Source organism: Arvicanthis niloticus, chromosome 14, assembly GCF_011762505.2.
Source record: "Arvicanthis niloticus isolate mArvNil1 chromosome 14, mArvNil1.pat.X, whole genome shotgun sequence".
Taxonomy (NCBI): domain Eukaryota; kingdom Metazoa; phylum Chordata; class Mammalia; order Rodentia; family Muridae; genus Arvicanthis; species Arvicanthis niloticus.
The window spans coordinates 42940655-42965986 of record NC_047671.1 but is presented as its reverse complement, the minus strand read 5'-3'; the positions used below and the strand labels follow the sequence as shown (position 1 = coordinate 42965986).

The 25332-nt window shown below is 39.9% G+C and overlaps 1 protein-coding gene across 1 annotated transcript in view; it reads right to left on the bottom strand.

The window, feature by feature from the left end:
• Mcc (MCC regulator of Wnt signaling pathway) overlaps positions 1-25332 on the bottom strand; it is a 357943-nt gene that overhangs the window by 332041 nt on the left and 570 nt on the right. The window lies entirely within an intron of this gene.

Sequence of the window (25332 nt, the reverse complement as noted above, 5' to 3'; positions counted from 1 at the left end):
TGGAATAATTACCCCTGGAAACAAAATCCACAAAAGTCATCCTCAGATGCAATTGCCTTTGAGGACTCAGGAGAACTGAAGTCTACACACTCAATTGTGTATTGCTTTACTACATCCTAATTTGCATTTTTCTAGCCTTATTTTGTAGACATAAAAATTGAAGGACATACCTCCCCTGGGACAATTTGTTAGCATAAAGAATTATAAAACACACCTCGAAAGTTTGCTAAAAATTAATCTTGAATATATTACTTAAAAATTCTTATTCAAGCTAAATGAATTGCTTACTTTGAAAAAAACTATAAGAAGTTTGTGTCATTTCACTAATATGCAATTAAAATAATTAAAAACATTTCCCACATGCTTATGCAAAACCACTGCTGATCCAAGCTACTGCTGTTCTGGAATGGATTGGAAGATTCCCACTGATTTCTCTACGTGGAGGAAACATATTGTTGACATCGTATAAGAAGATCAAGTTATTCAACTTAATGAATCGGTACAGAAAACAAAACTCTTGTCTGTCAAGCTGAATATTTTGCTGTGTTTGCATTTCCATCAGATCTAATTGTGTTAGCTTTGGATGGTACTTTTAAATGAATATACACAAATGCCATTTGGAATGGTCTATTTAATTCATCCCCACAAAGCAGAGATCATTATAAATCAGTTTGAAAAGTATTTTGTGCTTTCTTATTTAATTAATCCATTACACATAACCTTCCAGGATTTTACTCTCTGAAACTATTATTAACACTCCGCAGATACATTTTAGATTATTAAATTTAAGAATTTATACTCAATAAAACTCTCAGCAGGAATATTGTTATTAAATGAGATCATTAAGCCTAACCACACTAATTAACAGCTAAATATTGAGGAGCACTTGTACAACAGTGGATTGTGTTCCATCTTCTTAACCCCTCTGCTCATGCTACCAAAAGGACACAAGCTTTAGTGAAAGGAATACAGGAAGATTATGGAAACCACATCTACCTCTGTGGAAAGAGGCCCCTCCAAAACAAATGTCAAGGCATATCTAACACTTGATGCTCATCAGATCATCTGTCAGTAATTCTCAAGTATGGGTACAAGTGGAACTAGTGTCTCCTTTCCTTATCCCTGTAATGACGTGACTGGAACTATCCTGCATTTTAGTTCTACTGGTAATAACTAATCTTAGCGAACACAACCCCACATCTGTATAAAATCTGCAGCCTGTAGCACAGGATGATTGTTTAACCACAGCAGGACAAGGGTCCATGGAGAGGACACATTCTAAGCAGAAGATCTAAATTGATTGTAGTATAACTGACATCTCTGTGATCCCTATACTGTCATTGTTGTATAACTGAAATCTCTGTGGTCCCTATACTGTCATCCATAGTGAAGGCTGTAGTATCAGACTCCAGGAGTATTTGCTTAGATGCTAGGAGCATCTGACTGGGAAGACTCAGAAACTGAGCTCCTTTCTAGGTATCACTGTCAAGATAAGGAAGGTACCTGGCCTAATGTCATACTCTTTCCCTAGAGGCAGTCCATATTAAATGACTGTAGAATGCTAGAGTACAAAGGAGGAAGAGTTTACCTTTCCCATAAAATAACCTGAGATACTATGCCTACATATATTCCAGCGCAATATCTCCGTGTATCTGTCGTTACTTCCTTCACTTCATCTCGGGTATTCATCCCAAGAGTGTTCTTTACCAAACCTCCTCTCACGCCGTGAGTGTGTGTGTCTTGCTTGTTAGTGTGGGTATGTGCACATGTACATTTGGGTATAAAAGCACGTGAGTGCACATGCACATGGAGGCCCAAGGGTGGCATCGGAAGTCTTCCCTTGACTGCTCTCCACTTTCATTTTGTGACAAAGAGTCTTCCACTGAATATTTAGTTCATCCATTTAGCTAGGCTGGAAAACAATGAGGTTCAGGAATCTGCCTCTCTCTCTCTGCTCTCCCTACTGCTGATATCACAGGACTACATTCTCCTAGATTCTTATGTGGAGTCTGGAGAATTTAGGTCCGTGTGCCTGCATTGGCAGACACTGTACCATGGTCTATTTGACTAGCCAGAGAAAAAAAACTTATTTTGGCTCATACTTTGAGGTACAGTTCCCCATGGTGGCAGAAGCTTGAAGCAGCTGTTTACACTGTCTGCCATGAGGAAGTAGTGGGACGTGAATGATGTACATCAGTAAGCAATCTCTTTTTTATGGTGTCTAGGACACCAGTCCAAGGAACAGTGCTGCCATTAGTTTGGATGGCTCCTTATATCCCAGTTAATGTAATGCAGATAATAGTTCTTTACAAAGTACATAAGGATGTGTGTGTGTGTGTGTGTGTGTGTGTGTGTGTGTGTGTGTGTGTGTGTGTATGCATGTATGAGTGCATGGAAGTGACTCTAGATCCTGTTAAGTTGACAATATTAAATATCACATCAGTCATACTAAATTAAGATGCAGCCTAATGACCTTAGCTGACTTTGATCATCATCCAAGATGTTTTCTATAAATAATGTCACAGCATAGGTTTTGAACATTAGGACCTCAGCATTATTTGGGGGCGGCACAGTATCAACTCATAAGTACTCCTCTGTTTTATTAAGTCCAGTTTAATTGGTTTATTTGATTTAATTAGCTAACCATGAGTCAGCACCTCAGCCTTTCAACAAAACAATAATTCTGATTTTTGGAGAGTATGATTTTAGGATAATTCTCAACTGAAAATCCAGTCTTAAAGAAGGACTTAGGGGAACGGTATAGCCTGACTTCCTACTTAAAAAGTACATTAATTCCAACCAAACACAGTTGAACATTCTAAATTTAGGGTTCAATTTTTTTGCAGTTCAAAATGTATTAAATAAAGTGTAGGCTCTCAATAAAGAAGTGTCTTTAATGCCCCCAAATAATTTTGGGCTAGACAGTTTCCCAGTCCAGCTAATAAGAACTAAAATATATTAAGGAAATTCTGCTGCTTAAAATTTGTATCTCTAATCACATACCTGTATCTGGGTATCTCCTCTCCAATGAGCCTTTTTATCGAAGCAATTGGAAAGGGTAAGGAAGCTTATTGGAAAAACAGAAACTTTTGTGTGTAGTTTGTTTGTTTTAGATGGGAGTAGTATGGAATGAAATGAATTGTGTTCCTCATTCATGTGTTAAAGTCTTAATTACAAATGTGCCCGTTTCTGGAGTCAGGTCTTTACTTATTTCACAAGCTTTGTATGGCCATTAATGATATTCAATTCAGGGTGGCAGAATACTGAGTCTAAAGTCTTTCCAGAGAAATTCTGAGGGAGTTCCACATGATGAGAGGCACACAGGATTTGGAGACAGCATGGCTGAGAGCTAAATTAGCAGGGATATTGTCAAATAGATGAACCAAGGATCAATAGAGTGAGGGAATTAGAAAACTACCAAACCAGATATGTGTGGGACATAAAACCATGCCAGAAAGTTTGGTAAGGTAGAGCAGGTAGAGACCCAGAGACCCAGTGGGCACACACCTAATGCTTAGGTGTCTCCCTGCTTCCTGCCAGACTCTTGACTTGAAACATGGGCCATGCTCCTCACATTAAAGAAACATGACCACAGGTCACATAGGCTCAAGACAGACTTCTCCATGCTAATGAGGTACCTAGAGGCTCAGAAGGCATAGCCAATAATCTCTCCTTCCCAGACATTCCTCCCTGCAAAAGGCCTACCCAGAGAAGGGGGTTACGATTTTACTCATCCACTTTCCACCATGACAATAAACTAGTTAAACCATGGTCTGCCTCTTTTTATCAGGATCCAAGGGGAGCCCTGGAGAAGGCTGAATGTCCAAAAGCCTGAGAACCCCATGGCCCTGGCCTCATCGCAGGCCCTGAAACCCCTGAACCAGCTCCGGCTTTCCCACATCTCAGACTGCACTCTCCCACCTCCAGAGTGGAGTGGTTAATACATTTTCCCCTGCTCTGTATCTCTATGTATATCTTCCCTAACTCCCATTTCTTTCTAATGTGAGGACAAGGCAAGAATGTGGCTGCCGGCTAGCCAGAAAGAGCTCTCATAAGAAACCAAGTCAACTAGTACCTTGGACAAGCTTTGTGTATTCATGACAGGAATACAATGTAGCATACTGATTTCAGTGTGTTCCAGGAGAACATATATGCTTACAAATGGAGGGAGCCACCAGGAAAATCCAAGATTCCCTCTCTCCTGGATCCATGTAAACTTCCAATTAGAATTTGGCTGCTTATTCTCATTCTTTTCTTGAGTGTCAGAGAGTATGTGTGACTCTTCAGGCTTTCCATTGTGCTTGGCTGTCACTTCTCCAACACTAAATGAAAAACAATGGCAGTCTAGCATCCTGATGCCTGGGGCTTAGTAAGAAGTCAGCATGAGCATGCTGACCTCCTTCAAAGTGCTATATTGCAGCTTGCTTTTTAGGTCCATTTGCTTAGAAAACTTTTTTTTTTTGCAGCCCTTTACTCTGAGATAATGTCTATCTTCGTGGCTGAGGAGTGTTTCTTGAATACAGCAGAATGATGGATCTTGTTTTCACATCCATTCTCTTAGCCTGTGCCTTTCTATTGGGGAATTGAGTCCATTGACGTTGAGCGATATTAGCAACCAGTGATTGTTAATTCCTGTTATTTTGATGTTTCTCTCCCTCTCCCTCTCCCTCTCCCTCTCCCTCTCCCTCTCCCTCTCCCTCTCCCTCTCCCTCTCCCTCTCCCTCTCCCTCTCCCTCTCCCTCTCCCTCTCCCTCTCTCTCTCTCTCTTTCTCTTTCTCTCTCTGTGTGTGTGTGTGTATGTGTGTGTTATGTGTGTGTTGTGTGTGTATGTGTGTTCACTGGTGTAGAATTATTTATTTCCTGTGTTTTCTTGTGTGTAGTATTATAATTTCTACATTGAAGGCCTTCAACAAATTTCTGGGCCAATGACTTCATAGCAGCAGCAACAGTTTGAAAGTAAGTTTTACACTGCTTTCTGTAACTTATCCCTGGAGTAACTCTACAAAGGAAGTACTCGTACAAATGGGGAAACTAAGATTCAGTTTAAGGGACTTAGCAAGGATAGAGCTAGCAAAGGTCAGAGCTATACACTTAACTGTGGCAGAATACACCCTCTGAAAAACAACCTCATCATGACCACAAACCCGTAGGTCAAACACAGCCAGTCACTTCAAATCCCAGAAGCACTGAGTACAGTTCTAGGCACATGTTCTATCCTGGTTTACATGCCCAAGGCTGAGTCCTGTTCTTAGTTTCAGGACCCAAGGAACATTTGGAAGCGTAATTACCTTGGCCAGTTTTGCCTATTCCTCTTGGTCTTCATCTTAATCAAACTTCCTTCTTTGAGGGTTTGTACTATGATCCCCTGCGATTTCTCTACAGCTGAATCTAGAAGCAGAAGTCTCAGAAATCACCAAGTACAACTATCTCCTTTGACAGATGAGGAAGACCACATGCACATGTTCCATTTGAATACTTTGGAAATTTTTTCAGAGTTGACTCATTTCACAAAGAATTTTTTTAAAAATCTATCTTTTTAAGAAATCAGAGAAAATATTAAATTGGATAGAATTCAAATAAATACATCCTTCCTGTTCTCTCTCTCTCTCTCTCTCTCTCTCTCTCTCTCTCTCTCTCTCTCGATGTGCTCTAACACAACTACCTCTGAGATGACTCAACACCTAAGACCCCTGAACTTCCACTAAAAGTCCATCAGTGTCTGGCCACACGTGGTCCACCAGAAAAGAACATTTTGAAGTTTATTTTTATTTTTGACAACTACATATATATTATATAATTTTATAATTTTCACTCTTCTTACTCCCTCTCACCTCCCTCTATCTCCCACTGAAGTCTCTCTCTTATATTAAAATAGGACATTAAAGTCCCCCTTTTATTGAAAAATATTTTTTTCATAAAATATATTTTTGGTTATCTTATCGTTTGTCATCCCTGTAGTCCTCCCAGCTTTTTCCAACCTCCCCTTCCATCCAGAGTCATGCCTTTTCTGTCTTTTCTTAGAAAACAGGCATCTAAAAATAATAATTTAAAAATAAGATAAGCCAAAGAACAAACAGATCATAATATCACAGAACCAGACACCTCTGTGTGTGTGCGTGCGTACATGTGCGCATGTGTGTGTGCACGCACGCACACAAAAACACACACACAGCCCAAAAAAGCACAAGAAATACATATAGATACAAATACACATACATTTACACACTCAAGAATCTGATAAAATCCCCAAACCAGAAGCCATAATGTATATTTAAAAGACCTGTAAGGTTTGTTGTTGTTTAAAAAAAAGCTCCAATTTAATCTTATGAGACAAAGGACCTTTAACGATGCTATTGAGTTCTAATGCTGGGCATAAGGCTTATCCTTAAGAGTGGGTTGTTTCCCCAGTAAGAATCTCTTTTGGAAAACTTTTCTTTTTATTTGCAAGTAGCTACCAATTGCAGCTAGCTTCTGTGTCCCCCTTTTTGGATCTGCTGAGTTTGTCAGGATTGCCTGAATGGGCATGAGTTAGAACTGAATGCATAGGAGTTGGAGGGTGGAGCAAAGGTGGATACATCATTGAACCAAATGAGAAGCCATCTCCCAGCAATCACTAATTGACAAGAGCTTCTCAGAAAGGGATGTAGTCCTTCCAGTACCTGTGGATGTCCCACTTTACTCTTCATTGCTGGGACAAACATCATAACCAAGAGCAGCTTAGACTGGGAAGATTTCATTTCAGCTTACAACAGACAGTCCTCCACTAAAGGAAGCAGAGACAGAAACAAAAGGCAAGCGCTGGAAGAAGAAACCATGGAGGAACGCTGTTTGCTGGATTTCTCTCAGCCTCACATTCAGGAGAATAACATCGTGCAGTGCTATGAAAGGAAGGAAGAAGCTCCCAGCTCTGATCCAGCTTGAATTCTCTGTCCTTCAACCAACATAGTGTTGTCAGCAGTAGATTCTCACCCTGTAGTTCTGGCGGGCCACCAGAAGTGATGGCAAAAGCCTTGGTGTCTTAGGGATTGTCAGGACTCCTAAACTTCCTAAGCAACTCAATATCACATCTGGGCTTGGCATTTTTATTTAGTAATCTATGACTTGTGGAAGGATTATCCACTCATGCAGGGAATTGAGGAAGACCATTTGAGATAGGAGGCCAGCTGCCTCACTTCTAGGCTATCTCTGGAAGAGAGCTACTGAGTAGTAGTCTCATTTCCTTGGGATATAAGACTGGAGCACCACTTGGGCCTAGGAGTTTGAGACAAACTGGTATAATACAGTAAGACTCCGTCTCCAAACAATAAGGACAAGAAGCAGCTGTGGCTTTGCTGACCTTCAGGAGTCAGATAGGCTGAATCTGGCCCTTATTAGAGGTAGGAAGGAGAGACTCTGGAAAGGGGAATAGGAGCAGGAAGGAAAATGAAAGCTATTGTGGGAACAACCATATTAAGTGTAGGTTCACTGTCACTGTAAATAAAGCACAGAACACATATCTCACAGTAGAATTTTCTGCCATGTGTCGAGTCTCAGATGCTGAATGTTTTTAATTATGAGAAGCCTCTGAGCCCCTTTCAGGAGATGAGTGCCCATGGGGTGGGCGGGCGCCACAGTGTCAGTGGGGTTAGTTGTTTCTCCTTTCTTCTCCTTCTGGTGCACAACCTTTGAAGGGGAAACATATGGGGAAGAGCTATGAGTCTGGGAAGGATACATAAATTGCGAAAAGATCATGGTTGCAGACACAACTGGCTTCACATCAGAAAAACCTTTCCAGGGTAAACATTTTGTTTAAATATTAAGCTTAAGCAAAACCAGGCTGCAAGAATGCAGGCAAGAGAGCAAAGAAAGGCAGCAATGTTTGCAAGTGAAAGGGGACTAGTAAATGCTTCCCCAGATAGACACAAAGACAGCTGTGCCCTGGAGATCCCTGCAGTCTCCCATCCTTCATATTTGTTCACTGCCTCTCTGGCTGGGATGCTTACAGATCTCTGTAGTTATTGCTAAGCCTTAGCTCTTGTATTGATGCAGGAATAAACAGCCCATTTTATCCTCATGGGTATTCTTCCTCACTATTTTCTTTTCTGGGATTAAAAAAAATTCATCCTAAAAACTTGTTACTCTAAGGCTTTCAGCTTTTAATGGCAATGGGAAAGAAATTACCAAAAAAACAAGAGATTTTTCAATGTCTCCAGGGCAATTTCACAAATGAGGGAACATTTGAATTTGGTCTTACCAATCTTGTGTTTGATATTTTCCCCTCAGTGAAAGCTTGTAATATATATTCAATGTTTCACCAGTCTATGTTATATTTTATACAGACACAGAGAGGGTGTGAATGCAACAGGTACAAGTTAACAGTGTTTGTTGTGTGATATGACTTATAATTAACTTTCAGCTGCTCACTACAGAAATCCAAGGGAGGCCAGCTTGCCTCTTACTGAGAATGAAATATCACAGATGACCCATAAGCTAATCAATTGCATAACTACTTCTAGGTCAGAGCTGATGCTTACTAGAAACCAATTTAGCGTTCTTCAACTCCAAGGAGTGATGTAAAAGAACAGAGACTCATTGAAAAGCTGGAGAACAATCACTGAAGATTCACATGCAGTTTATGGTTGATGGGGAAGGACATTTACTTCAGGGTATAGCTACTGGTAAGATGTCCATGCTCCTGTAAAAACTCTAATGGAACCCACTGTAACACACACACACACACACACACACACACACACACACACACACACACCAGGAAAAGCAGAAAAGCAATTAGTTGGGAAGAGAAACAGGATGATTGGGAAGGAGCATGGGGTGGTAAATGACTGAAATAATTGTGTACATATATGACAATAATATGATATAATGTAAATAACACATTTTATGTATAATTAATATATGCTGATTTTGTTACTAAAAAAATTTCAACAACAGCAAAAAAAAAAAAAAGTAAGATCCTTTGAGCAAAGTGATGAACAGTAAATTCCTTAGACTGGGGAAGATACAGCTGAAGATGATCATGTATAGGTTGCTTTATTGTAATTCAGTTATATAAACTGAACACTGAGACACCTTATAATGTGTCAGGGGTATATGAATGTTTGTGCATGTGTGTGTTCGCATGTGTTCCTCTGTATGCACATGTGGAGGCTCTTCGAATATCTTCCTCTTCCATTCTCTGCCTTATTTTTGAGATAGGGTTTCTCCCTAAAACTTGGGCTCATCAATTAGACTGGATTTCTGGCCAATGAACCCTAAAATTCTTCTGTCTTCACCTCTCAGTGCTGGGACTATAGGCTCAAGTCCTCACGGCTGGGTTTTGACATGGGTTCTGGGGATCCAACCTCCTCATGCTTGTGTAGCAAGCATCCTTACCCACTGAACTATCTCCCCGGCCCCACCAAATGACACAAAATTTTAGGCTCATGAATTTAATATTTAAACAGGAGTTAAATTTATAGGACATATCTAGAGACGTAATTTTGATGTCTAAACAAGAATATAAATAAACACCATTCAATGGATAATAAAATATGTTTAACCAACAGTTCTATCCTGGACAAGATATTAGCTATGAAGGTAGTTCAATACCTGAGAAGAAATTACTAAATAAAGTCAAAGAATGTCCTAACAATGATATTTCCATATTTTTGAAAAGCAGGAATTGGGGCACGGAAAAAAAGAACAGTAATAAAATCAGATGAAGAGTAATAAAAGAGTTCAACCTATATTTGGAAGCTAAAAAGGGCCTCCATATACCATTCATTCCCTTAACAGTACATATGAAGAATATTCTCCCAGCAGAAGCCAACCACCCTGCCCAGGATGAGTTTTGTCTGGTCTCCATCAAAGACAATGGGACCCATAGAAAGTCGGCTTCCCCGAAATTCTTCCTTCTCTCTTTGGCAGGACGCAGCAGAACAAGAGAACAGTATTCAAATGGGAAGCAGCAATGGGGCAGGTTTTTCAATAAGTCTGCTTATGAGCTATGGATGCTAAGCCCAGGACAGTGTGCGTACTGCTTTCAGAGGTAAGGGCGAACAAAATCGAGGCATGATTTTATCTCTCTGGATACTGGAACCTAAGCTTAACCCTGGCAGTGTCTTCAAACCACAGTCAAAACACGATATTACAGCAGATTACCAGATTAGAAATCTTTTTTTTTATTCCCTGTCAAATTTATAGTCCTATATGGGATGAAAATATATATAAACAAACAACAACAAAAAAACCCCCAAGAACTGGTTTTATGCAGGTGGAAATATATGTTTCCATTTAAGTTTGACATTTTGTATTCTGAAAGTTTACTTTCCATCCTGCATCTGTATGTGTACAGTTTACAAAATATACTGTCAATTATTAGTGTATTTTTAAGGCTGTTCTTTATAAGGCCAGGCACTGCAGTGCATACCTTGATGTTAGCACAGGAGAGGCAACAGGAGGAGGATAGGAAGTTCAAGGTGAACCTGGCCTATATAATGAGCCCCTGTGTCCCACAAGGAGATATTATGTTATGGACATTGGAGCATCCTTTCCTGTGTACACCCTCCCCAAAGATGCTAAGAAAGATTTTTTTTATTATTTTTCAAAGTCAGAAAAACCCACAATTGAAAGAAAATGTGGAGTTCAGATAAAATAACACTTGATGCTACCTTGTTGAAAGTTACTTACCTTGAGCTGATTTATTAATAAGAGCCCAAAGTGCTGCCTCTAGCAAACCAGAAGAACACAGAAATAGTAGAGGCACTGAGGATTCCTGGGAGATGACAAAGATGAGCTCGTCAGCAGCCATGGGGTTAGCTGCAGGCCTACTCCTGGTGGGACTCAACAGCTCTCTTGGCGAACAGCCATCAGTGACTGATATGGTACCCACAAACCTTTCAGCATCATGAATGTAAATGGAGGAGGAACCCCAGGAGATAAAACATTTTGGCAAGGACCGTTTGCTCATCATGACCCTGATGGGACCCGAAGGCTTTGAAGCAGTTTCACAGATGTTTGTGCAGCATATGCTGTACTAAGCAGTGCTGGGAAGGTAAGTTCAGAGTTTCCACTTCCGAGTTGAAAGCTCATTCAGGATTCCTTTCCATGTACTTTTAAAAAACACACTCCTCTCAAGCTGTCTCCTTTCTCTTGTGCATGCTCTACCTGCCCCAGAAAATGTTATGTACTTGTAGCTAAGGACTCTTGATTTTTCTTTTCCTTTTTTTTTCTGACAAAATATATTAACAGAGGACTTTTCAGATTTTATCCTCTTCCTCACGTATCCTTTCTGCTTCGATCATTTTCATGAATCTTTCCTGTTCCACGATTGTTTATTTTCCTTTCTTATTCATACACCAGCATATGCAATCACAGCTTGCTCCCTTTAAGTGGAATGCATGAGCAAAAGAATTCCTATCCAGTGGCAAAGATTTAAGTATGCTGGATGGGGCACTTACCCTTTACCTGTTTCATCCCCCTAAAGCGAAGTTCATTGCATAGGAAGCCTGGGCACTAACAGGTATTACCTGATAAGGCCTATGTGCAGAGAGCTCAGGGGAGATGGGAGAATTAGGATTGTGCAGAGACTACAGGAAGGGGGATAGTCCCACATCATCATACTAGAAATTTGCACTTAGTTGTGTTCCACACACTGTTCTGTGTCCTTTACACTTATGTAACTTTGAGATTTGCAGTGAAAAGCAAAACAACAGTTTATACACATGCCAATTCCTGTTACTATTTATATGACTTTCATTAAATAATTTAGTGGAGACACTTTCAAACAGTGAAATACTCCCATGTTGGCAAATAAACAAATGCATATATGTATATATGTGTATACTCACCTCATATAAAATTTACAAAGAAAAAGGAGTTGAAAGAGAAAGGGGGAAACATTAAGAAAAATAATTCAAAGGGTCAGGAAGATGGCTCATTAGATAAGAATGCTTCCTCTGCCAGCATGAAATTTCTAGCACCCATGTAACAATCCAGACGTGGATATGTGTGCCTATAACCAGCACTGGAAGTCATACACACCCTGTGATATTACTTATTATTTTTACTTATGTATAAATATGGGAAGGTGGTCTTGGAAACCAGGAGAGGGCATGAGATCCCCTAGAACTGGAGTTATAGGGAATTGTCATTTTGGTTGCTATGAACCAAACTTGTGTCCTCTAGAAAAGCAATATGTGCTCTTGAACTCTGAACCATCATCTGTCCATCCCAATTCCTGCCGTATTGAACTACCTACCTTATAGTGCTTTGTAACAGTGACCAAATTAATAAGAACTATAGTTGCAGATAATCTACCACATTATACAATTGGAATTTAGATAGGGAACTGTCTTAGTTAGGGTTTATTGCTGTGAAGAGACACCACAACTAAGGTAACTCTTATGTGGGACAACATTTAATTGGAACTAGCTTACAGTTTCAGAGGTTCAGTCCACTAACATCGTTGCAGAAAGCATGGCGCTGCGCAGGCAGACATGGTGCTGGAGAAGGAGCTGAGAGTTCTGCATCTTGATCTGACTGCAGCCAGGACAGATTGACTTCCAGGCAGATAGTGGGAGGGTCTCAAATCCCATCCCACAGTGACACACTTCCTCCAGCAAGGCCACACACGGCTCCTAATAGTGCCACTCCCTGGGCCAAGCATATTCAAACACATGAGTCTGTGGGGCCAAGACTATTAGAACCACTAAAGGGAAAACGCCAGGTTTCCACTAATTCTCTAAGTCCATAGTTGTGGTTTCATTATAGACACACACACAGGTGCACACAGGTGCACACAGGTGATGTCTTCATTGTCAACTATAGTGTCCTTTATTTGGAAGGCAACAATGAAGCTGGGCTTGAGTATAACTGGTGTTATTTTAACTTAAAGATCTGCCTAATGCTAATGTCCTCAGTAGAAAGCACAATGTCAGCTGATAAAGTCTACCCCAAGCAGTGCTGTAAATAACTGGCTGAATGTGGCTACTTGCTGACGACTGTCAATGGCAAGGAGCCACTTGGCAGAGAAAGCACAGGAAGCTTTACATAATTGACTCAGCTTTATTGAAGCTTGCAGCTTGAAGGCACATTGAGTGAGCACCCAATTAGACTTTCTGTTTAGACAGACAGCTGAGACTCTTTGAGGTATAAAACTCCTCCAAGGCTTAACTCATGAAAAAACACCCAGCTATCCCCAGCTCTTAGACACACACACACACACACACACACACACACACACACACACACACACACGAACATATAGGTATGCACATAACTTCTGTCACTAAACACTGTTGTAAAACGGCTATTTTGAATAAGTGAAGATTATTTAAGACTTTTTTTTTTCTGTAACCGAACCCCAGATGGACCGTCAGCCAGGTTTTCATCACCGTGGCTCCACAGCAATGAGCATTCAGCACTGCTGGAGACTCTTTGACCTTGCTCAGCAAAGGCATTCCTTCTGGCTTTGAACCTCCTGTGGAAGGTATTTAACTGTCTCAGCGAAGGCAGCAGGCCTGCCTTAAGAGGTTTTCCAGATGCCTTTCCATCGTTTCATGTGTCTTCCCCAGTTCAGATGGTTGGGATGGCAGAAGAACGTCCCCAGAGAAGATCCCTGTGATGAGGCACAGTAACTGAATTGGGGGGGGGGGGGGGGAGGCTCCAGGCTTCAGACTGATTTTTACTTATTTAAATGATTGCTAATAATATAACTTAAAAATGATTAAGCTAATAAGTGTATATTAAAGAATCTTTAAGTATACCTAAACCACCTATATCCCTCTATGGGCATACACTTTTCAAAGTCTACTTTAATAAGAGTTTAACTTTCTCTCTAGCCCACTACCCACCAGAGATAGTGGAAAAGAAAAGTTATTAGGATACAGGGGGAGTGGATCTGTATAGAAATAGTTCTTTTGGGGCAATTCCAATCATCCTTGTTCTCAGTCCAGTCCACTCGCAAAGACAAAACATGAATCAGCAGCTGCACTGAGCAGATACCACACATGAATCAGCAATGGCAGTTTAATCCACAGGAAACTGCAAGGCTCCCTAATTGACTCAAGTTCACACAAGTGTCCAGAAGCTGCAGGAACCTCAAGATAAGTTTTCTGGCGAGTTTTTCTTTATGAAGTCACCACAATGTAAGGAAGCAACAAAATGGAAGTCAAACCAACCATATATGTGTGTCATCAGCAAGGACTAGTGATGTGGAGCAAGGTGAACCAAAGCTCCGGCTCCCACTCTCTGTGGAGTCATATTTCTACTCCTTCTAAACATCATGTGCCCTTTCACATGTTTGCTATAACAAAGCATCGCTTCACCTGTGTCTGCTTCAGCAAAACATTTCTTTCATGTGTCTGTTTAATAAAACATTCTTTCAGCTTTCTGCCCCAGCAAAACATCGTTATAACCTGAGCCTCCAAAGAAACTATTACTTTATTACTCCTTACTAAAATAAGATTGGGGGATTTGGAGAGATGGCTTAGTGGTGAAGAACACTGCTGTTTTTGGAGAGGACCCAGGTTTGGTTTCCAGCATCCACATTGTGGCTCATTCATCTATAATTCCAGTTCCAGAATATCTAATGCCCTCTCCTGGATGCCAGGGGTACTGCACACTTGTAGCACAGAGCACTAACACATATAAAATGTAAAAAGTAAAGCTAAACAGCAACAACAAAAACCCCAAATTACTTTTTAAAAGTAAAAATTTTACAAAGCAAATTGCTTTGCTTGTTTTTGCTTTCATCCAAATTATAAATCTGTCGCAGAAGCAAGGCTCTCAGGCAGAGAGGCAGTTTCCTTGGTAAGTTTTCTCTTTTAGTAAATAACATCCATAACATACTGCTAAGTGAGACTACTTTAACTAGTGGTTTTAAAGGTTTCTATTGTGTGCTTACTTCAAAACTGATAAAAAAAATAAGAAGTGCATGTAAATTTCAAAGACATTCCTGCATCATCAGGAAGATTGAATGTTTAATATTTGCTTTAGAAGACAATTTAAAGAGTTTTACTACCTATAAAATGATTTGAGAATTAAAGTACACACATATATGTACTATATATATTCATACGAACATATGAATATATATGAATTAATGCCAATTCATATGCATGTACTTAATATTGATGAATGCACATTATATGTTTTGGTAGTTATTTAAATATTTTGTCTTTTCTGTTATATATTAGAAAATATTCATCAGAGAAAGGAAAGAATACATAGATGCCTGGCCTGACCTTGAATTCAGTATCTTCCTGTTTCAAGTACCGCAGGGCTGGGTTTGCAGCTAGAGCATGTCACCACACCTGAGTAACAAATAGGTTGACACTTGGTGGCTCTAAATGTTAGCTTTTGAGTGAAGCTGGGGAGGTATACAGTTATGATTCCACTCATCCATGGAGAGAATAGATCCTTTAGTAATATCAAGGCACGATGGTGGAGTAAGGAATGATAGAGTATGAATCTCAAATGCAAAAATCATACAATTTCTGAATGAGGGCATTTAAGTAACTGTGTAAGGGCAGAGCAATCCAGGCTGTCTTCTCACACAGGATAGTGTCACAGGAATCTAGGGCTACTGAGGTACTGAGCCACTGACTAGGAATTAGACATGAGGACTTGAGGGGCTACACACAGAGAAAGGACATAGGGCTCTGATTAGCAGGGTTATATATAACTTCATGTTTATTTGCCAGTAAGGGCAAAAGCCAAAGCCATCTGCCCTGTTTACTAAGACCTCAGTTCCAGGGGTCTCCAACTGACCACAGGAACCTTCAACTCACCTAGATGAAAGGCTTGGGAGATGAAAGAGTTTTCACATAACAAAGTGCAACTGGTTGTGTGTCAGAGTTATTGACTAATGGTACCTCATCCTGAGATCAGATGTCTCCTTCAAGCCTGCCATACAGTAGCATCTCTCAGAGGATATGGGCAAAAGGAGAGAGCCAAGGAGGATGAGGGTTGGAGCTGCATATGCAGAGGAAACAAGGAGTGGAACAGGGTCTCACTCTGTCTCTCTGTCTCTCTCTGTGTGTGCATGTATGCGAAGTGTGCATTGTGTGTGCATGCCTGTGTGTGTGTCTGTGTGTGTGTACATGAATGATATGAATAAAGGCTTGGGAAAATACATCTTTTGAAAATGATTCCGTGTTGACCAGCTCTACTTTGACCTAAAAATACTGCTTCACTCATACTGATGCAGCCACAGCAAGCCTAATTTGAGACCCACAGGGCAGAAGCACCTAGCAGTCACATGATACCTACAAAACTTATTGCTGCTGAAGTATTCTACATTTAGCCATCCAAAGGTGGTCAAAGAATCCAAAAGCAGACAAACACTTCAAAAGAAACTAGACAGTTCAGATATTCCATAACAAAAAGACTCCCAGAATCACCATGGAACACACACAAACACATGGACACATACATGCACACACACACACACACACACACACACATACTTATACAGAGGTGTGTGTGTGGGAGAGACAGCCACAGAGCCAGAGGAGAGAGGGAGAGAAGAGACTGAGTGACACACAGAGAGAGCCTTATATTTTAGGTCAAGGAATTGATATAGACTATTTTTGCTCCATTCGCACAATATTCAAGAATACAGAAGCATCTAAAGCAACAGGCTAAATTGTAGCTTAGAGGAGTTCTGCATATACAAAGCACTTATATCAAAGCAATTAAGGCTTTTTTTAAAGGAAGCAAAACTCCCCTAGTGTTTGTGACTTATTTTTTAGCTTCTTACTGTCATAGTGGTTTTAGGGAAAATTTCAACACGAAAGAATCCTCTTGCCATTGAAAACGCCTGACAATCTACAGAAGCAGGTCCAACCTGAAGCTCTAGCCTATTCACTGAGGCACTTTGTCACTGTGGAGCCCTCCAAGAAAGAGACCAGAGAACATTTCTCTTTGACCATGACTATTTATTCTTTATTAACTGATATTTGGATGATATCCTTTTTTTCTGTGACTTCTCTTGTCAGTATTGTCTCCTTCCCTCCCAATCACTCAGAACACACACTCAACCCTGGCCAGAGAATTAAAAGCTAGACATCTCTTCTGCCCATTAGCAGCAATAGAAGGGCTGTGTGAGCCTGCAGGACACTCAGCGGTCCTGACAGCTTGCACTGCACCAAGGGAGCTGCAAAGGAGCAGGTCATACGGGAACCCGGCATCTATATAGCAGGTGTGATTCTAGCAGAACTCCTGAGACAAATGCAGCTTGCTGCGTTATATATGGATACTGCTAAAACCTGGCCCATGAACACACAGAGCAGTTTCAACAGCCAGGAAAGCTCCTGCGTTAGACCTGACTCTCACACCAAAACTGCAAGATCAGACTCTGCAAACTAATAATATCCCCTCAGTGATGTCAAAGCACATTGATGCTCACAGCAGCTGGGTCTGCTCACCTTCCAGAAAGGTACAAGTTCCCCTCCCTCCCTCCCTTCCTCCTCCTCCTCCTCCTCCTCCTCCTCCTCCTCCTCCTCCTCCTCCTCCTCCTCCTCCTTCTTCTTCCTTCTTTCTCTCTCTCTCTCTCTCTCTCTCTCTCTCTCTCTCTCTCTCTCTCTCTCTCTCTCTCTCTCTTTCTTTCCCAGGCTGGCCAGAGCCTAAGTGTGTTTTTTTCTGGTCCTCTGGGCCTTACTACTCTCTCACCCCCTTCTCTGGCTTGTGTGGGCCTCCATGTCAGTAACTCAAATGGCCTGGCTTTTTCTTCCCACAATTTTCCTCTCCAAGCAGCTGCTGAGACTGGCAGATGGACTTCCATGGTTTTTATTTTTTTTCTTTTAAACTTTGATGACATTGTCCTTGAGCTTTCTTTTGGGTCCGTTCTTAAATTATTTTATTAATTAGACTAAAAGCCCTGTTTTTCCCTTCATCATCTGGCAACCATGTAGGGACCACAAAATCCCAGTAATTAACTTAATTACTTATTAATTAATTTAATTAGTTACCTAAAGTGTAAGTCCATCCTTTCATTCGATGTTGATTTAACATCTCTATATATACAAGGATGGTGTCAGGTGCTGTGAAAAATACCAGGACACTATTGTCATATTCATGAATCTTACACTCTAGAAGGGGAACAAAGTTAAGTAGAGATTGAGACGGTACAATTTAGTATTGGGTAAGTTCCTTTATTATTGCATTAACTTATTACTTGAAAATGTACTGCAAATATCCAATATGTATCATAATAGTCTATGAAAGGAGAAGTAAAAATATTGATTGGACAATCTTCTTTGTATTTCACACACTCTGAATGATGAAGTACTAATAACTGGAAATAAAACTAGGAGTAGTTTTAGAGTCTCCTCTATCGCAGAACCTGTTTTTAAGGGCTGATTTAAAAAAATTCAAGCTAGCAGCTCAATGTCTTTGAATAAAGTTTTTTTTCTGTCTAGGTTTTTTTTTTTTTTAACAATAACTACTTTAGAGAGAAAGTATGGATTCATCATGGCTAGCTCATGCCAAACAGCTATTCAACAGAGACTAACTCAAATAGTATGCCTTTCTATAAGAATATGCTACCACTAAGATCCTGACCTGGTATTAATAACTCATCAAATCAAAGTATTTCTATTTTGAAAACATGATATAAAAGGTCCAAGAAGAAGATTAGAGAGTCTTATACAAGTTTGATTAAAGACACATGATGATTCTGTGGCAGGGCAACTGAATTCTGTTATCATAGTATTTTGGATTCTAGTATTTTTTTTTAAGTGCACGTATTTTTAAATATAAGCAATATAATATCATCTAAATTGAATTTTAAAAAACCAATCAGTTTCTAAAATTTTTCAAACATTTGAATTGGCCATTATACAATAAAACATGTTTGCATTGACTGACAGTAAGCTTCCTTATGATAGTGAGAGTATAAATTTATTCTGAGTATAGGGGGGAAAGGAAATACCAGAGAGAATGAGCTGTGTTGGTGCAGGACAGTAGAAGGAGCCGGTTTGGGGAAAATGGCCAAAGAGGAAGAGATCCATAGAAACTGAGTCCAGCACAGATGAGAAAGTGCTTATTAAGTAGGCAGATGAGAGAAGGGTGCTTCTAGGGGGGGATGCGGTGCTGAGCTTGGTGCTTGGAGCAGCCTGGTAGCGCTGAAGGCTGGAGTGTGAGAGGAATGTGCAGGGAGATAGTACACTCACTATGCAACAGGCGAAGGCCTTAAATTAAATGCCCCAAGAAGGAGTCTGAACTTATCTGTAAAAAACTGTTAGTGAAAAGGCTAACAGATTTTAAAGGGTGCCTGTTCTGTTTCATGTTAGAGAAAAACAACTTCAGTGTCAGTAGAGTGGCCTGAAAGGGACAATCCAAGGGTGAGAATGACTGTACAGTAGTTCTCGTTAGAGAGATAAAGTTTAAGAAATCAAGGTGCGAGTATGGGGATAAGCCTCATGATTTTCATCTCTTGCCTATAATACATATTAAACTGCCAACATGTTATTTATAAGAGTGGATGGCCCACCAGCAGTCTTCTCAAAGGAAATTTCATCTGTTTATAACTACAGAACAAATTCAGTTTACGGTATCTGTCTTTTTGCTTCTCCCATCAGTAGGAGTCATCAATAAGCAATGGCATGGGTTTGGTCATGGACCACTTGCATATTTAAACTGACATTTTGAAATGACAAGGAGAAGCTGGTGATTAACTGTTCTCCAAGGAAATGCCCTTTCCCCTCCATATGGCTTCCACTTTGGGACTAAGATTTGAAGAGATTTTTGATTTACTAAGCAACAGAGATTCTCTCCAGCTGAGATCCCTATGCAATCTCATTTAAAATGCAAATGCCTGCACCAAGATTGTAAATGCCATATCCGCCAATGCCAACATGCCAGTTAGAATGTGGAGTCATCCTCACTATAGCGAGCTAGTAATTAAAAACTAAAGGTCTTGAAGGCTTTAAAAGAAAACAAGTTCTCTTGTGTTAGATGGGTAGTCTATGTGATAGAAAAGACTCTCAAAAGATATTCCTGTTGCAAAGAATACACAAAGAATGGAGTGACTCAACTCTAGCTTCTATAAGCACACACTGTTATTAGACGTCATTAACAAGCTAGAAGTGTATCTTATTGCTAAGTGCTTGGTAGTTCTCAAACCCTGGGTTTTGTCTTTAACAGCATGAGGTTTTCAAAGTGAAAAAAAAAAAAAAATCAAGGAGAGGACCAGTGAGACAAGTCAGAGGGAAGCCAAGAGGATGTGGCTTGAATATGCTTGGCCCAAGGAGTGGCAGGCACTATTAGGAGGTGTGGCCTTGTTACAGGAAGTGTATCATGGACAATAAGACCCTCCTTTAACCACATTGGAGTCAGTCTTCTCCTGTTTGCCTTTGGAACAAGATGTTGAACTCTCAGCTCCTCCTGTACTATGACTGCCTGGGCACTGCCATGCTTCTGCCTTGATGATAATGGACTGAACCTCTGAACCTGTAAGCTGGCTCCAGTTAAATATTGTCCCTATAAGAGTTGCCTTGGTCATGGTATCTGTTCACAGCAGTAAAACCTTAACTAAGATAGAGGAGAAGGACCCATAGGGCAGAAGGGGGAAATGACTACCACAAGTTGTTATCTGATAGTTCACACATGCAGCATGACACTTATACACACATAAATAACCAACCATTGTTTTTACTAGATATAGGGTCTACTCTACCAGATAGAACCCATACCTGTCATACCTAAAGTAGCCAAGAATCTAGAAAGTAGAAGGGTCATTTGTGGACTGTAGGAGAAAACTTATTACAATTATTCTGCTAAAGGAATATGGTAATAAAATTACTCCTTTTGACATTGTTATAGCCATAGACGAGTGTATCACTCAGTCCTCATTGGAGAAGTTTCCAATTGTGGTAGATGGAAATTAACACAGAGACCACAGCTGTAAATGTGCAGAGAGTGAGAGATTTAGGAGCACTCAGCTCTAAGCAGTATATACGTATCAAAATCTTCTTCTCAAGGCTCAGGGATCTATGCGGAAGAGGAAGCAGAAGGGTTGTAAAAGCCCAGATGTACTGGATGATGTCTTAATGACAGTGTGTTTCAGATAAACAGGGCTGATACTCACAGACCATCACAGAGAACTCACAGAGACTTTGACAGTACACACAAGATCTCCGTAAGTTCAGGACAGACAGAATTAGGACAAGAAGACAGCTTTGTTGAACAATGATTCACACATTAGAACGCTTATCCTAGTTTAATGCAATGAATATTTTGCAGTATATTCACATGGTTAAATTTGCACCCCAACTTGGGTAATTAGTCAACTTAAAAATGCTATTTTCATTTTTAATGTACTAAAGGACAGACATGACGTACATGTCACTGGGAAAACAAGTGGTACTCCTTGGTGACAAGATCGTGGGTAATTGAAATTTTGTTTTTGTACATTTGTAAATTTTTCAAAAAAAAAAAAAAGAAAATGACAGGAATACCTTCCATATAACAGAAGAGGTCATTTTAAAGAAAAAGATCCTTTCATCAAATACATGCACATTTAATGTGTTTTACAAAGATAAAAGATATTTAAAAATAAAAATGCCCAGACAATATACAAGAATGTGCTTACTACTGATTATACTTGATCATTTTTCCATTGGAGTTTGCTGAGTGTGTGCTATACCATCACAAACTATGGCAGGTATGAGTTTTTAACAAAACACAGAGCTTAATGCCCTTATGGAAGCCAGTGTAGAATAATAGTAGCAATCAAAATAGTAAAAAACCATGAAATTTACAAAGTGAAAAGAATGCTTTAGAAGACAAAGTTTATTACTATAATATAGAATACCAGTGGGATAGGGTGAACCCATTTTAATGTAAGAAATGTACTTTTTCTTTTAAAGATCAGCTTTGGGAGGGGGGCTTTTGTAATTTTATAACTTAATAATTAAAAGTTATATAACAGAATTTTTAAATGGAACATACATTTCTCCAAAGAACACTCACAAATGGCCAATAACGACACATTAAGTTGTTCAATATCATTAACCATTATGAAAATGCTAATCAAAACTACCATGAGGTACCACTGTATACACAGCAGGGTGACCATAAACAATTAGTGCCCCCGAGGATGCAGAGAAGTTAGAACTGCTTGTAGGGATGTGAAATGATGCAGGTGCTCTGAAAAGCTATCTAATTCTTCTTCAAAAACTTAAACCTAGAATTTCCATGACACTCAGGAACTCTACTTCGAGGAATATACTTAAAAATCAAAGAATATGCGCACACAAGAATGTGTGCATGAATATTCATGACAGCATTACTCACAGTAGTCAAAAGACAGAAACATTCAAATGTTCCTCATCTGATGAACAAACAGCATATGTTGTATCATTACAATGAAATATGATTCAGCCATAAGAAGAAATGAAGCATTGATACATACTAAAACGGGCAGAAACTTGAAAGCATTAGCTAACTGGAAAAAAAAAAACCAACACAATCACAAAAGAGCATATATAATTCCATTCATATGAAATATCCAGAAGAGAGATGTACAATTGATTAGTGGTTCCTAAGGTTTGGAGCAATGGGAAGGATGGGGAGATGAGATCCAAAGAGAACAGGTTTTGGGTTGTCCAGCTTTTAATGCACCAAAGTTTGAGCTGAGATTTAGGGGGAAGGTTAGAATGTAAGTTTTAGGCTTTAGATATTTGTCAGATGTGCTCAAAACAGGCAGCTTCATTCCTGGAGTGTTCATGATGCAAGCACAAGGAACTGAGTCTGGGTCTCCGGCACCCACATAAATAGCTGGTCACTAATGTGCACATGTATAATCAATCTCAGGTTTGAAGAGGTGGAGACACTAGGATCCCTGGATCTCACTGTCCTACCAGTTCAGTAAGTCACTGATCTCCAGGGTCAGTGAAAGACCCTGTCTCAAAAATAAAGAGAAGAGGCTAGAGAAAAGACTCAGCAGTTAAGAGCACATACCCATCTTCTGGAGGACTAGACGTCAATTCCAAGCACCCATGACAGAGAGGACTGGAAGTCAATTCCCAGTACCTATGACAGGTGGCTCACAATTGTGTAACTTCAACTCAATAGGGATCTAGCACTTCCAACTTCTTCAGGTACTCCTGTGAACTCATGTGCACACACTCAATTGCAGACACGTATACATAAATAAAAATCACAAGTTAGAAAGCTTTAAAAATAAATAAACCTGATGTCCACCCCTGGTTTCCACGTACATGAAGGTTTCCATATATGTGAAAGCACACATATGCACACACTGACACGAACATGTACATTTGTACAAATGCATGCATGCACGCACCGCGCGCGCGCGCGCGCGCACACACACACACACACACAAACACACACAAACACACACACACACACAGAGAGAGAGAGAGAGAGAGAGAGAGAGAGAGAACTTCCATTGTATTTCACTGAAGTGAAAAGACAAAACCTAACTCAGGGGGTCCAGAATTCACTATTGGAAACATGGGGCTCAGCCATTATAACGCTAATTCACTACTGCGAAACATGGGGTTAAGTCATTATAATGCTAATGGAATGTACTAGAAGAGCCTGCTGTGATGTCTCTGCACAAACCAAATCCTATCTCATCCCAGGATAAGATGCTTGATAATAATTTCGTAGACCATCTCAGCTACTGAATGGGGATGGTTCTGCATCCCCTTGACAGTGTAGAAGCGCCTTGCTACAACCACCAATTCTGGGAATCTCCAGTTAGCCAAAGTCTTTTCTGGTGGGGAAGACTACGCCCAAAAGAACACTGATACTAGGAAGTCTCATCTTCTATCTCACTGACATTCATCCACTACTGTTTCTTCTGTCTTTTATTTTTCTTTCCTCCAGATATAAGGTTGCCAGCCCACTCTTGTTTAGGATCTAGGCTAGGTAAAGAATTAGAGCCAATACAGTCACATGAAGATTATTATGGAGGAGAGCTGATATGGACTGATTACTACTTTCCCATCTAAGAGCCACAGCTTGGTCTAAGTGACAGAACTCAGATTTCATGGATCACGGTACCTAGATGAACTACAATTCCCCTCACATTCTGTCACATTCTGAGGTGGCAAGGGGTTGTAATTTGAAGAATAAGATATTTGAGTAAGTTGTTATAATGATATAGGCACTACACACTTCAATGCTCTTTTATATCTTCCTCTAGAACTTGGGGGTGAAGCTGGAGCTAGGCCAATTATCTTTGTGTTTTGAGATAAATTGGGGTGCTTTACCTGAAGAGTCGTTCTGGGGAAAGGAAGAAGGAAGCTGGGCACTGATGGCCCTGTGGCAATGATAAGGTTTCAACTCTTATGTTTAATCAAAGGAGAACTTTTCAGTTTTCAAAACAAAGTCCTCAGATTTAGTTTCAAGAATTCATCATACTCCAGGGTGAATAGGTCCATTGTGGAAACTAAAGTGAGCCTTTATACAGTTAAGTCTGGTTCACCCAAAGCAACGTATTAATGGTAAAATTAGGAAGGGGAAGGTAAGGATGTTAACTTTCCTGTATGCACTCCTGCTTGTGTGAAATTAAATTCCTTTTACATTCCAACTTGAATGCAGATGGCTTTTATTATTATTATTACAATGACAAAATGACCTTTCACCTAGGCAAACCCCCAAACCACAGACTATAATAAACTTTAAAAAAATCACAACACAGAATTCAAGCTAAAAAAAGAAAAAAAGAAAAAACTAACAAGCACACAAATGAACAAAAAACCAAAAATAACCCCCCAAAAAACCCTATGTGGGAATCTATCAGAGTTACATACTGTTTTCATTTCAGAGCAGAATTATCACTTTCAGAGTAGAATTATCACTTTCTTTGTCTCAATGAAACTTTGGAAAAATAATAAAAATTCACCAACATTGATGATTGAATCAAGTCTCAAATAAATGATTTTTTTTTTTTACCTGCCGAATTGTTACAGGTTAAATGACCTATTTGAGAGAGCTTTTCAGTAACGTAGGGAAAACATTCCTTGATTCATGTTTCCTTTAGGTAGGCAAGGGAAAACAGCAAGCAGGCAACGTCAGATTTTCAGAATGGATACTGAGCATCTGCAAGACGTAGTTTAAAGAAACTGAGTACACAAAAGCTGGACTGCCTGTTTTGTTGAAGGCAATCCAAAATTCGGAGCGTACTTCTATATCCCCGGATGTCAACCTTTCATAAAAGCGCATTGCAACTTCACCTTCACCTTCTAAGGCTTACAAATTTGAGCGTACTCATCATTTGATCCTGTAGGCTAAAGCCACATCACCAGACCTCCATCTATCTGGAAACAAACACCGCAAGTGAGAATAGAGGTGCGAGGACACACCTCCGAACAGGGT